The sequence below is a fragment of the Cucurbita pepo genome, chromosome 12 (genome assembly GCF_057944985.1).
Source record: "Cucurbita pepo subsp. pepo isolate OVF chromosome 12, ASM5794498v1, whole genome shotgun sequence".
In the NCBI taxonomy this organism is placed as follows: domain Eukaryota; kingdom Viridiplantae; phylum Streptophyta; class Magnoliopsida; order Cucurbitales; family Cucurbitaceae; genus Cucurbita; species Cucurbita pepo.
In genome coordinates this window covers 8421031-8435553 of record NC_141809.1, presented here as the reverse complement: position 1 = coordinate 8435553, position 14523 = coordinate 8421031, and the positions used below count along the sequence as shown (strand labels likewise).

The 14523-nt window shown below is 44.3% G+C and overlaps 1 pseudogene; it reads left to right on the top strand.

Moving 5' to 3' along the window:
• The first annotated feature begins 1899 nt into the window (after positions 1-1899).
• LOC147789950 ((R)-mandelonitrile lyase-like pseudogene) lies at positions 1900-4490 on the top strand (annotated as a pseudogene).
• The last annotated feature ends 10033 nt before the right edge of the window (positions 4491-14523 follow it).

The window sequence follows — 14523 nt, the reverse complement described above, 5'->3', positions numbered from 1 at the left end:
ATAGGTTAGGTTACATACAGAGTGCAAAGAGAATAGAATGGAATGCTGCTCTCTCTTTGATAAGGTGTAGGAGTGAAGGAGAATTCATAGAATATGCATGCGAGAACGAGGTAAGGCAAGCAAAGAGTCAAAGAAGTCAAAGGTTAATTAGTTTACAAGTCAAGTACATTAGAAGAATAAATAGGCAGGAGGAGTCAAAGAAGCCAGGCAGGCAGGCAGCAGAGAATGAATCGGAAGCTCAACGGTCAGTAGTTATTGAGGTTACACAGTGTGAAAGAGTATTTGAATAACATAGAACATAGTAGGGAAGGGCAAGGAGCAAACAAAGCCATGAGACAAGAATAGTCGGCGAATGAGTGAAAGAAGGTTAAGGTTCAGGTTCTTCAATCAAACAAATAGCTTTACCTTCTGAAAGAAGAATAGTTCCCTTTCGTCTTGACTTACTTAAACCTGACTCAAAAGAAGAAGAAGAATAATATAGGTAGGTTCCAGATTGAATTAATAAGGTGTAAATAGCAGAAGGAGAAGGAGAATGAATAAGGGGATTGATCTTTCATTTCATTCCTTTACTTACTGAAGGTCAGGTCAGACAGGTTACGGAGCGAAGACTCAGACAGCGGTTCAGGAGAAAGACAACTACTAGTTACTTACCTCGTTCAATCAGGGGCAGAAATAGTACAGGCAATGGAATTGAATCACTTTCATCAGTTCAAGGAGCGAAGCTGACAGACCGAGGTTCCGGGGAAAGACTAACTACTACTACCATTTACCGAGTGAAAGATAATGACAGGAGCGCAGACGAAGAAGACAGAGTTGGAAGTGTAAGTAGAGTAGGCAGTAGGAAGTCAAAGTAGGCAGGCAGTAGAGAGTTGGAAGTGTAAGAAGGGTCAGGGACAGTAGCTAGCTTTCTCTTTCGTCTTGACTTGTGAAAGAAAGTCAGTGCGTGAATGAAGTAGTTATTGAGAATGAAGTAGCTGACGAAGAGGAAAGGGAAGAAGCAGCTTTACACCTTAATCAGTTGAATGAGAATCTTGTAACGAATACCTTCTTTAGGCTAAGGAACGAGTTTAGTCTTGACTTGTGAAAAGAAGAAGAGTTAGACAAACAGGTTACGGAACTCAGACTCAGACAGAGGTGAAGAAGAAAGAAAAAGGTGAAGCAGCCAAGCTTACAGACAGAGGGGAAGGGGAATACTCGCATTTACTTACCCGGAGTGACATCAGGGGCAGAAGTACATAGTATACAGGCAATGTAATAAAATCACTTCAATCAGTTCAAGGAGCCAAGCTGACAGACAGAGAGAGCGGCAGGGGAAAGAAAGACTAAATACTATACCACTTACCTCCTTCAAGATAATGGAGGAATTAGGAGTAGAGTAGAAGTTAAGTAAAGGCCAGCAGACTCAGAAGACAGAGTTGTTGGAAGTGAAAGAGGCCATGAATTAGCTGTAGCTTGCTTTATCAATAGAATGAATAGGTGAATCAGCTTGACCTTACGCTCAACCTATTTACATACATACAAGGTGAAAGAGTCAAATCAGTCTCATTACATTAAGCCTCAAACAAATCCCCGTAAAGTCAGCAGAAAGAAAAAGTCTCAACATCTCACTGAATTTACCCTCTGCAAAGAATATAACGAACAACTAGAAAGAGAGACCGTAAAATAGCTTGACCTTGTCCAAGAGTGAAGGTGATAAAGTAGTTATTGAGTTTACTGTTCAAGAAAGCCAGAAAGAATGAGTTAAGATGAAGGAGCGATGCAATGAAACCGTACGGGGAAGGTGATAAAGTAGTTATTGAGTTTTGACTGTTTTAAAGGAGAAAGAGAAGGGGAGGGGCGAAGAAGCGAGACTGGAAAGGAAAGGAGAGGGGCGGTGTTCCGTACGTAAAGCCTAATCTGATGACCCAATCAGTCTTCCTCACCACTCTCATGGAGGTGCTTTCGACTCCCCGGTGCAAGCCTGAACCTCCGAAGACGGCGTCCCCAATGCCCGAGGCCGGGTTCTTGACGGCAGTAGTGCTATCAATGCCGGGTTCTATAGTCGAGCCGATCAATAATTCTACGGAAGGTCAGGTCAGGGGTGAATTGGGACCTCCGAGTGGTGAACCAGTCCTATGAGTGGGTTGAGAGGGCTATCTTAGGTTAGGCCGGAGCTCAAGAATTGGCAATCGGCAGTCAGAGACGGGCTATTGGAAGCCGGTGTTGATCCCTATAATGGTTTGACTTTGGATCATTCAGTGGGTACCAAGATTGGTGGTTCGACATTCGACAGTTCTGGTCGTAGACACAGTGTTGCTGATCTCCTCAGCTATGCGAAAGCTTTGAATATGAGAGTGCAGTCTATGCAAGCTATGCAAGTGTTGAAAGAATTCTTTTAGCCTCTTCTTCGCGGATCGAAGCAATCGGTAATTGGGGTTGTTTTTCGCGACCAAAGAAAGAGGGCCATGCAATGCAAAGGGAGAGGATCACCTCTGTGCTGGGGCTCTCGGAAGCCCACAGCTTCCGCTTCTGAGTGGCATTGGACCGAGGCCGTCCCTCTCATCGTGGGGAATTCCTCTGTCTCATCACTTGCCTTATGTCGGACAGTTCCTCTATGAGAACCCCCGAAATGGCATCTCAATTGTGCCCCCAATCCCATTGGAGCACTCTCTGATACAAGTCGTGGGCATAACCAATTCAGGGACAGGGGCTTACCTTGAAGCAACTTCCAATCTCATACCTTTTGTCTCCCCGGCTCGCTCTCTTTTCATTCGGAACCCAGCTTCACCACTCTATCTCACTGTGGCTACCCTGATGGAGAAGATTACTGGGCCACTCTCTGTTCACTCCGGTTGCCATCTACAGATGTCAGGGTTAACCCAATTGTACGGTTCAACTACTTTAGTAATCCGGGTGATGTATGTGGAGCGGTGTGTGAATGGCACCTGCAAGATCGGTGATGTACTGAGGAGCCGTTCCATGGAGGATTTCCAATTCAGGGAATGGTTTGTTTGGGGGCCGAGATTGAAGATACGTGGGGCCTGCATTGCCCGTTGATCAATCAAATGATCGGCTGATGGGAGAGTTTTGCCCGCAGTGAGTACTATATGGCACTACCATGGTGGATGCCTTGTGGGCAAGGTAGTTGATCGCAATTTCTGGGTTATTGGGATTGATGCTTTCCGAGTTGTTGATGGTTCGATATTCACTGTATCACCAGGGACCAATGCCCAGTCCCCTCTTTTGATGCTTGGACGGTCAGTGTCTTTCTTGTTATCTGAATGCTTCAGTCTTTTTGTTGGTTTGTTAGAGTTGACTACTTACCCTGTTGTGCCAAAAGGAACTATAAGCGGACTTTGCTGCGAATCTGCTAGCCATTTACCAGTATTTCCTCTTCTGCTTCTGTTTTTGGGTTTCTTCTTCTCCTTTCCCCTTGTGAACACAATCAAATCCGAACAAATAAGAAATTGGTGATTCTCTCCAACCAATTAAGAAAAAAGATTGAAAAGACCCTCTCGGGTTTCTCTTTCATTTGCCAGTTCCAAATCCGCATTGTCAGTCAACTGCTGCACCATTTTTCTTACAGGATGCCAAGTTAAAGAAGATAAGGCGAGTGAATAAGGTCCGAAACCCAATAAAACATTTATGCTCGTGGCCGGACCGGAAAAAGATGTGGGAGCAATGGCACTCGATCACAAACCCTCTCTTTCCCTTTCTGTAAATTACTTGGTATTTTTGTCTTCTTCGCCCTTCCCTGTCCAGCTCAAGCTGATTAAAAAAACGGATTTGTTTCGGAAAGCGTTCCGCCCCTCAGTCTTGGACATTTTGGCGGGACTTTCCCTGCCCTACATTCCAGTCACGAATCCAAAACTTCTCGCTCCCACCGGCCGGCTCTTCCCTTTGGCTACTCTCAAAAAGGTACTGACGCTTCACACCCCATCTCGACGAAAATCAGGAAACTTATTGCAACTACATCAAAAACCGAGAAAAAAAGACGTGAACGGCCCCTTTCTTGGAACTAATTCATAGGGATAGGGGGCAACGTGTGATATATCAAAATATAGAAGAAGAAAAGATATGCAGCATCCACTTGGTGCTCATAATATCTTTCTCGATGTTTTTTGTATAAGGGATTCTTTCTCGGAAGGGAGCTAGGCAGATTTAGATCGATCGAATCTACTGACTAATTGGTTTAGCTTATCGATGTCCTTGAGTCCAATGAGGATAAAGAGGATGGATGGCCCGGCTTCTTTAGCATTTTATAGGAGTGGATAACAGCGGGAAAAAGGATGAAGTATTAGCGTTAGCGTGAGAGAGCAGAAAATGACACTAAACAAAACAGAAAGAGAAAGGCATAGTGTAGTTAAGGGGGACTCATCACGAGTATTTATTATTATACTCAACGCAAGCATCACTAAGGTCATAATATCTTTCTCCGGCAAAAGTCGAATAACAGAAGTATGAAAAAGAAAGGGGGACCCATGTGAAGCAGACCAGCAACCAGATATTACCAAAGGCAAGAACGGTCCGCACCAGTATGGGGGCAGGGTATTTAGGCTCCTCCCTCTCGTACGCCACCGGTTAGGTAAGAAACAAACTCAGGGTTGGGGGAGAGTGGAAAGAATCCGGTCAGATTTAGCCGGGACGTGCTAGCCGCCCTCGGGGCACGAGATTCCATTCCGGTTTCCGAGGCCCAGAAGCTCGAAGCATCCCAGCTATGAAGATGAAGAGACACTCCTAGTTACCAAGTGGCCCGTTTGGTTGATGATTCGTTCACCCGCTTGCTCGCTTCCAACACAAGCACGCTATCCTTTGTTCGCCCTCTACCACACGGAACGGCTCCCCTCAAAAAAAGGGGCACTTAGACGCCCTAGGTCCATTAAAACCTTTTCTCCCTTATTATCAATCAAAGAGAAGGCAGCCGATGCGGCTTGATGTCTCAGACCATTACATTAAGCATACAAAAAGGCAATGTAACAAGGGGCCAAGCGTACCTACCGTGAAGGAACAGGATGAGGCAGAAGTACTTCCCGCGCATACTAGTATTAGATAAAACGGTTCCAACTCCATGTATGCCTTCGGTTAAAAAGGTAGACAGAGTCAACCTCCATACACCTCTGGTCATTCCCGGCCTTTCTATTAGAGTGAGAATGAGGGGGATACTGAAGATGTACAGTCAACCAACCAGGGGAGGATGGGCCTCAGGGGGGATAAAACCATTCAACACTGACTCTTTTACGGGGAATGTAAACAAAGTTCCACTCCCAAACCTACCATCTCAAGTTCAGAGTAAACCATCTCCACAGCAAGACTCCTTCCACTCCAATTAGGCCAAAAAAATAGACAGAAGATAGAATTAGAAAAGAAATGGTACTTACAGTCTCATTCAGAAAGAAATAGGTTCCGGAATAAGGAGTTTCGTCTTTGTCTTTGTTTCGTCTCCCTTTATTCTTGAACTGTAAAGGAGATCTTGTCTTGCTTTCGTCTTGACTGACTGTTTCGTCTTTCCTTCCAGTTCACTCTCATTCATCGATAGTGTCGTCTCCCTTCTCTTTCCCTTCTTTCTTGAACTGTCAAGTCGTCTTAAATTCTTCTTTCGTTTCGTCTTGACTGACTGTTGAGTCGAATTCATCTTGTTTTCGCTTTCGTCTTTCCTTCCAGTTCACTCTCAGTCATAAATAGTCTTTACTGTTGAAATAGGGTAAAGCATGAATTTTAATCAAAAAAATAGGGAGAGGATAGACAAAATTCATTATTGGTCTTTACTGGATCAGTCTAATTAATCTTGTCTTGTTGTCTTGCTTTCGTCTCCCTTCTTTCTTTCTTTCTCTATCGGTTCAGTAGCTCAGGGAATACTGTAAAAGGTCATATCGGCTCAGGTTGAACTATCTCTTTTCCTTCCTTCAGAGTCTACTTGACTTCTTTTTTGTCTTTATGCTGTTCCGTTTGTAAAGACCAGTCAGTGGTTTTGGCATATCTTATGCAATCGATGGATTCTATCAGGTCTATTCTTCGGTAGTGCATAGGCTCCGGCTTGGCTTCTTCCTCTAGGCGAGCCACTACTTGGGTGTGTATAATTAATAGCAGTTTGTTTGATTATGTAGCTATTGGATTTTCTTTCTTATCTTATAGTATAGAGCGGTAAGTTAGTGCTGTTCTAAAGAAGTGGTAGCAGTTCCAGTACACAAACAAGGTGGGTTGGGAGAGGTATAGCGCATACTTTTCGCTTTAATAAAGGGCTTGGCATTTCACTCTTTGTTGTGGGGTTGTCACGGATTGGCCGGCCATACGGGAAGTCCAAGGAGTTTTTTCTTTGTGGAGGTTTCACATCACATTAGTCATTCCATTCCTTCCGGATAACCTAAAACGTGTAGGCCTAGCGAGGAGAGGGTACTTTCAGATTTTCAAAAAGGGTTCTATTACGATGCGATGTATACGATGTGATATCAAAGAAGAAGAAAACGGGTTCTTCTCTTTCGCCTATTTTCTTTCATGGATCTTGCCACTTAGAACTGGTAGGTAGGTCTGTCTTTCTCTGGATCCCGCTGAGCTGAAAGACAGAAGACATACATCAAAAATCGTTTAGATCCGGACCGGGCTGGCTCTCGAAAGCTCATGTGCCGTAGGTGGGAAGATATGGGCTGGAAAAGCATGTTACTAATCTCTGCGCCCCGAATGCTCAGCTAAAATGTCAAAGGAAAAGTCTAATAGGAGCACTCATTCAACCTTGGATGGTCGTCAGGTATCAAAATCCGGAATGAATCGAACTGGAGGGAACAGAGCTTACTGCTAGTAGAACAAAAGCCAGGAAGGAAAGGGGGTTGGCTGATGATTGATATTCGGGGGACCCATGGGTTACGTGTTTCAACTCCGATCGTATAGTTGGGTCTCTGCCTACTCTACGAATTCACACATAAAAGGCAGACCTGACTATAAGCAAGTTTCTGTGTTATTGAAAACCAGGAGAGAGAACCGAAGTCGAGGAAGGAGAATCATATGAGTCCTCCTTAATTCACAAAGCCTAAAGTTGCCGTTTTCATATCGATTTGATGAAAAAAGAAATAGAAGAGCAATCAGTGAAGCTCTTTCTGTATCTACGGAATCATTAGAACCGCAGGCCCGACCTGCTGCCCCTAAAGACACGAGCTCAACCATTTGATAGGACTGAGCATATGCTAGAATTAGAATCACGCGTAATGAAGCGCTTGTCTTACTTATCTAAAAGATAGCCCCTGCTACAAATGAGCGGCATATGAACGGAACGAGACCCTTCGAAAGACGAGACTCAGATCGGGTAAAAGCCCTTTCTTTACGTACTATTAATTTGATGATTTGGAAGAGATATTCCGCAGGTGCAGATTTGGCGTCGGCCTAGTAGGCTGATTTATACGTTGGATTTGGTACGAGAGCCTATGCTTTAGGAACTGGCTCAGGCCCCATAGCTTAAGGTGGATCGGATCCTACATACTTTCTTTTCACACAGACAGATGCCAAATAGTAAAAGAAATCATCAACTTCAACTGCTTCATGCCCCGGATCACGGGTATTCTTATTGTAGTTATATACCGACCCCACATACATTGGCTTGGCTACTGGAATCATTTATTTCCCTCTCCTCTATTCTAGCTTCTGATTTGGCTTCAGCTTCGGATTCTTAAGATTAGGGGGGTAGGGGTAAAGAGGAGCTTTTGCTTTGGATGCTTCGGTGTGTTTGGATGAAAGAGCAAAATCTGACTCCTCAGTGTATGATTCTGCATCCTCGGGTGCTTATGTGTATGCTTTTTCAGTAGTTTAGGAAATGAAAATGGCGGAATCCTATTTCTAGGCCTTCCTCGGTTTTAGGCTTGAACCTTCCCGACCAAGCAAGGGCTGACATTAGTGAATGCTCATAACGTCCTAGCTTTCTCGATATCAGTAATTAAGGATCTCTCCTCCATGTATCAATTCTGTGAGCAGCGATTGAACTGAACGTTCCAAGTGCATCCAGCAGGAATCGAACCTACGAATTTTCCCCTTTCTTTATTAGGTCGGTATAGGTTGGGCGCTTTAACCATTCAGCCATGGATGCAAAGAGACTCAGCGAGTGAACTAAGTTTTGGTATTCCTTCTCAAGCTTCTATTTCTTCCGTTAAAGGAGATTCGGGAAAAGATGGAATAGGAAGACGTGTTTCCAAAACGAACAAGATACGGGTTGAGAAGGGGAAGTTAGCAAAGTTAGACAAGATTGGAATGGGCATAGGAACATGTATGGATGTACCAGATCTGCTAATGCTCCCAGGTTGATGCGATGTATTCCACCAGTTGACTGAAAACTTGATTATTGGTATATCTATCGGTCCAACACGGATTGAAATAGAAGCCGGTTCGACAGGAAGCTTTTGAAAACACAGTGCACCCAGGTAAATAAGGAACGAGATGAATACAGAGGTTAAACGAGCATCCCACACCCAAAAGGTGCCCCACATAGGTCTCCCCCGAAACCCCCCAGTCACTAAAGTAAACAAGGTAAAAAAAGCACCAATTTCTGTACCGGTTCCGGAAGAGCGAAGAAAAAGGGGATGTTTTGTTAATAGGAAGAAGAAAGTGTTTATAGCCGTAGCGATATAAACAAGAATACTCATCCGAGCCGCAGGAACATGTACGTACAGAATACGAGAATTTCCACCTTGTTGAAGATCTAGTGGTGCTACCCGAAGACTTAAATGAATAGCCATCGCTGTTAAGAACAACCGAGATCCAATGAGAATTTGCGCATAGCTTCTGGTCTTTGACATCAAAAAAGAAGGTTGTAATAACGAAAGTGACATGTGAGAATTTTGTCCTAGCTAGTGGAACAAGAAAGACATGTTCTATACACAATCAAAGGATTTCCCTTAACGAAGAATTCCCCCTTGGCTTTGTTTTCGCTCCGCTCGTGCGTGGCACTCCTTGCTCGCTCCGCGGCATACCGAAAAAATCAAGGTTTTGAAAAAAGAAAGTGGATTCCCTTTTGTGACCAAGAGCCCATCCTTGATCCAAGCCGAGTTTTTCATTCCTTAGCTTGTGGTGCAAAAGAAAGGCTGATCGCGGGTCCTTTTTCAAGCCCATCTCGAATACGATGCGGTATGGTACTCGTGACCCTGCTAGTGGCTGCCACTGCCTCACACTTAAATGCCGCCAGCTCTGTCTTCCTACTTAAGCTTAAGGCATCTGCGACCTGGTTGGTTGGTCCGTCAAAGAAAGCGGCAGACTGACGCACCATATCAATTAAACTTGGCAAGTTTGTCTTGCTTGCCATCGTCCCCGTTTTGGCGTGAGTTTCTTCTGGGTCAGGAAGTCACTCGTCGCCCCATTATCCGTCTTGACCAGAGCGACCCGCCTCCACGTTCTCTTCTAGTGCACTATTGCTGTCATCTCCTTCTCTTGGACCACGCCTTTCGGTCTCATTGAGCTTTCGGCTCTCATATGCTACTGGGTGGTTCCCTTATTGTACTAGCACACCGCCTATGGCATAGTCTGCCGCATCCGTGTCTACTTCAAATGGCTTAGCTTAGTGTAATCTGGCAACTGCAATACGGAGTCATCAATCACTGCTTGTTGTCCTCAAAAGCTCTTTGTTTTCCGATCAGTGTGAAATGCCATGATCGGTCCGTACGTCCTTAGTTTAGTAGATTTTGGAGTTGAGCAGCCCTCTTCGAGTAACTTACCATGAATCTTCGGTAATAGTGAACGAGCCCTAAAAACGATCTTAGCTCACTCACCTTGGTAGGTGCTTGCCCCTCCTCGCTCTGATGCTCATCCAATGCCCTAGGAATAGGATCCCCTTCCCTTACATCGAGGTTCTTCTTCCTTAATACCTTACGGTCCGGAGGTGGCTAACGTGGTCGTTTAACGAATAGCTATAGAGAAGTATATCACCTGTCGTCGTCGTACGGGTGGAATAGCTCATTGTGGAGGGTGCAGAACGTGGCAGGGGCATTGGTGAGTCCAAAAGGCATAACCAAATCACCCCTTTCTTTATTAGTCAGGTTGCTTGCTTGTCACACAGGTCGTCTTTGGCTCGTCTCCTTCCGCGATACGCACTTGGTAGTTGCCGTAGATCCAACTTCTCGAAGTCTCTCGGGTTTATTGATTAGGGTGAATCAGTCCGCAATCAAACAAAGTGTATACTTGTGATTGATGGTTAGGTTACCTTGTTGAGCGCCCGATAATCAATGCACAAGGCGGCTACTTTTCTGGAATAAATCAAACAAAGAGCAGGGGCTCCCCAAGAAAGAAAGGGGGTTTGGCTCCAGGCTTCCACTCGATCTTGTGGTAGACTGCCCTTCTAGGCTAGGGGGCACTTGGCAACTCACTCGTGGGGCATGATACCCAAAAATGACTCAAGTACTTGCTGCACTTCCTGAGAAAGAAGTCGTCTTGGTATTGGATTCGCTCTTCTGTTAGCATGAACATGAATTAGATTCTATTTTTCTTCTTTTTGAGATTCTTAAGAGAGAACCCCCCGAACCTTTCTTAAGACCACCAAGCCCTCTCGAATGAGTTCGACTATAGAAGCTTTCAACGTACACCCGGGGACAAATCTTTCACTCACTGAGAAGTGAAACCCTGTGACTAGATCGTCCTGAAGACGGATGCGACGGGAATCAGTGGCATTTGGAAGTGTTGCTGACTTAACATTTAGGTTTCGGCATACCAAAGCTTGCACTGTCTTTTCGCACTTAGGCGCATAGCGCGCCATTGGTAATGATTCGATTACGGTGCCACAAATTCGCAAACTGATCCTAAGTAATCGTTGTTGTTCATTGGATTCCGGAGGAACTACTTCGTTAGGATTGGGAAATTGCTGCGATTCGTCCTGAATAGCCTGGATTCTCCCGTCGAGAGTCGCTTTGAAAGTCTTACCTAAACTCTGACGACTGAATATAATAAAGCCTATAAAACAACAAGCTACTATCATTTCTTCATTATAGATTGAGATCTTCTTCGAACTTAATGCACCAATAGATAGAATAGCAGCAAATAGCATCTTTATAGCCCGCATATTCGTGGAACTCCATCTCATTTATCAAGCTTCTCTCTATCTTTCAGCAACTGAACGGGAAGTGGTTTAGGAAAGGACTTGAGAATCGGATGCGCTCGCCCAGCGAGAAAGGCCCCGACCCTGCCAACCAACCAAGTCCAAATCAAAAAGAAAGAAGAGAACGAAAGGAGAAGATAACTTCGTATTTTGGTAATTCTCTAGGAGTTTTCATCTTTAACCTTGAATGCTATTAATAAATTCTACAGCAATAGTCCCTCGGACTCGGAAAGTCATCACGAAAATGGCTAACCCAATAGCAGATTCCGCAGCTGCCACCGTTGGAACCAATGAAGCAAATGATTGACCCATCATATCATCCGAAGAAACCGAAAATACCAAAAAGTTCGAATTCACAGCTAATAACATTGATTCCATTGGCATTGACATAATAGGAATATTTCGTCTATTAAGGAGGATTCCCCGAATACCTAAAATAGAGATGATCATAGAAAATGTGAAATATTTGATAGGATCCGTTTCGGGAACGTAGAATGTCAGAGAAATTCAAATGTTATAACTCCAGTACGTCAGGAACCCTATGTCATTGACAACCCCTGCATAGAATAGTGGATTAGATCCAGCAAATTGACGAGCTCCGAGCATCCACAACTATGAGTCCCACATAACATCACATCATAGTAGGCATCCGGCAGAAAGCCGTGCTGAATAGCTTGATCCCCAAGCATTGTCCGAACAAGGTCAGGCAGGCATGGGCCATTCCATTCAGGGGGGAATGAATAACCTACCTCATGCACACACCTGCTGTATTCAGCACAAATTTGACCAAGTCAGGCGGCGGACGCTGTTGAAGAAAGAGTTTCAGAGGTAGCTGAAGAAGGGAAGGAAGTCAAATCTGTATCCATCATAAGGAAGGTGGAGCTAAGCGTTGGATTATCATTATGAGCTCCGTGCTATTCATTTGTTTTGATACTTTTCTTTGACTGCTCCGCTCACCCCAAAAAACGGGAAAAGACTTTTCGGAAATCGACGGGGTCCGGACATGCGACTTTTTGGGCGTCAAAGTGCTTCTCCTCTTAGTTAGTAGTCAATTTGAAGAAAAGAAAGAAATTCACTTGACTAGCAGCATTATGAACAAACAGGTAAGAAAAGAGAAATGGAGTACCCTGAGGTAGATTACAACCCTCATCGTGTAGGGCTACAATTTGGATGAGACCAGGGACTGCCAAGCTAATATACGCCTACATCACCAACCACTTTTGAATGAAGGAAGGAGGATCGGAAAACAAACTGCTAAGGCACCGTAGCGTACCCTAAAGGCGTAACTGACAGGTTCCCTTCTATCTGCCCATCCGAGTCATCCCGTACTGGGTTGGGAGCCGAGGCCGTCAGATTCATGATGTCACAGTCATCAGGCCTCATCTCAGAGAGCTTACCTCGGACTCGGTAAACACAAATATGCAGATGCAGATTGTTAACTTGATGAAACCCGAATCGACTGGGTTAGAAAGAAAAGACTGACGGTCTTCCTTTGGATTGATTTGACAGGTGGTCAGAGGCTGGGATGGGAGTATAATGAGGAAGGATTGCGAAGAAAGAGGCAATGGAATTCTGAGACCAATAGAAATAATGGGTGAATGAGCGAAGCCCAGGTTACAGTGAAAGAAGAAATAGGAAAAGGAGCGAAAGCCACTCGACCAAGAGGGAGAGGAGCGAGGGGAAGGAGACTGAATCAATCAATACAATAGGTTCAGGGGAAGAGAAAGAAGGTGATTGAGTTTACAAAGAAGAAATAGGTGAAGTAGTGATTGAGGATGAATAAGGAGCGAAGGCTGTGAGACCGAGTTTACGAGGCGAACGAGCTTCGGCAGCTCGACCGATAGGGAGAGGAGCGAAGGCTGTGAGACCGAGTTTACGAGGCGAACGAGCTTCGGCAACTCGACCAAGAGGGAGAGGGGCAGGAGCGAAGCTGTGAAACCGACAGAGGAGGTGAAGGAAATGAAATTGTTCAACCGACGGAGGAGGTGAAGGAAATGAAATTGTTCAACCGACGGAGGAGGTGAAGGAAATGAAATTGTTCAACCGACGGAGGAGGTGAAGGAAATGAAATTGTTCAACCGACGGAGGAGGTGAAGGAAATGAAATTGTTCAACCGACGGAGGAGGTGAAGGAAATGAAATTGTTCAACCGACGGAGGAGGTGAAGGAATTGTGAGACCGAGTTTACGAGGCGAACGAGCTCTGGCTGTGAGACCTTACGGGAGAGGAGCTCTGCAATGAGACCATAAAGAATGAGCTTGACCTTGAATCTGACTGTTCAATCTGGTTCAGTGAAGGAGTTCAGGCAATGGAATAGTTCAACCCTCGTTCAATCTGTCTCATTCATCATAAGGAGTTCAGTCTGTCTTTACAGTTCAAGAATAACTCACTAGTAGAACTTCAGGTAATAAAAAGGTGTTCAGGTTCAGTAGCTCAGGGAATGGAATAAAGAAAGGTGACGGTTCCGTCATTCATTTACTCGACAGTAAAGTAAAGGGAAGGTCATTCATAGAGTATAATAAGGGTCCGGGGCAGTTAAGTTTGATTCTAAACACTATTTATTGACTGTATAAGTAAAGAAAGGTTAGCTTTACCTCCAGAAATAAGGGAGGGTCATATCGGTTCAGGAGTGAAAGAAGGATTGAAGCGGAGAAGCTGATAGTTTACGAGTTCAATCAGTAGGATCAGTCGTCTTCATAAGGAGTTACGTCTTTCAAAGCAGCTAATTCATCCTTGAACTGTAAAGGAGAGAATGTTTTTCATCTTCAGTCTCCCCCTTCATTTATTCTTTCTTGAACAGTAAACTCGGAGAAGGTTCAGGTTCATGAGCTAATCAAATCTTTCATTCATTTACTGGGAAAGTTCAGGGAATATCGTCTTTGGTTCCGGAGCTCAGCTGCTTTACCTCGTTCTAGAATAGTGAAAGAAAAGAGCTACTTCATATGCTTTACCTAGTTCCCGAGTTCAATCTGTCTCATCCAGCCTATGTGAAAGAGTGAAGGTTTCGTCTTTCTTCGTTTACTGTGAATAAATAGGTTAAGGTTCAGTAGTGATTGATAATTCATCTTTGTTACAGGCAGGAAAGTCAAAGAGTGAAATCAGGGAAGGTCTTATCGGTTCCGGTTCATGAGCTTAGCTTCTCTTTCTTTCATTTGTTGAGTCTCCCTTCTTTACAAACACTGTTTACTCAGATAGGAAAAGGTTTAAGGTTGAGTCTTTCAAAGAAAGCTGCTACTGCTAATTCATTTCATTTAATATCCCTTGACGAACTGTAAAGCAGAATGTTTTTCATCTTTCCTCTTTGTTTACAGTTCAATCCGGTAATGTAATAGAGTCATTCCGGTCAGGTAATATCGTCAGTCAAAGCGGAATAGTCCAGTTTACCCTCTTCAATCACAATCAGGTACTAGAATAGAGTATAAGGGTCCGCCGGAGTTCAGTTTCATCTTTCATTTTCTTCTCCCTATCACTGTAAACTCGAATTAA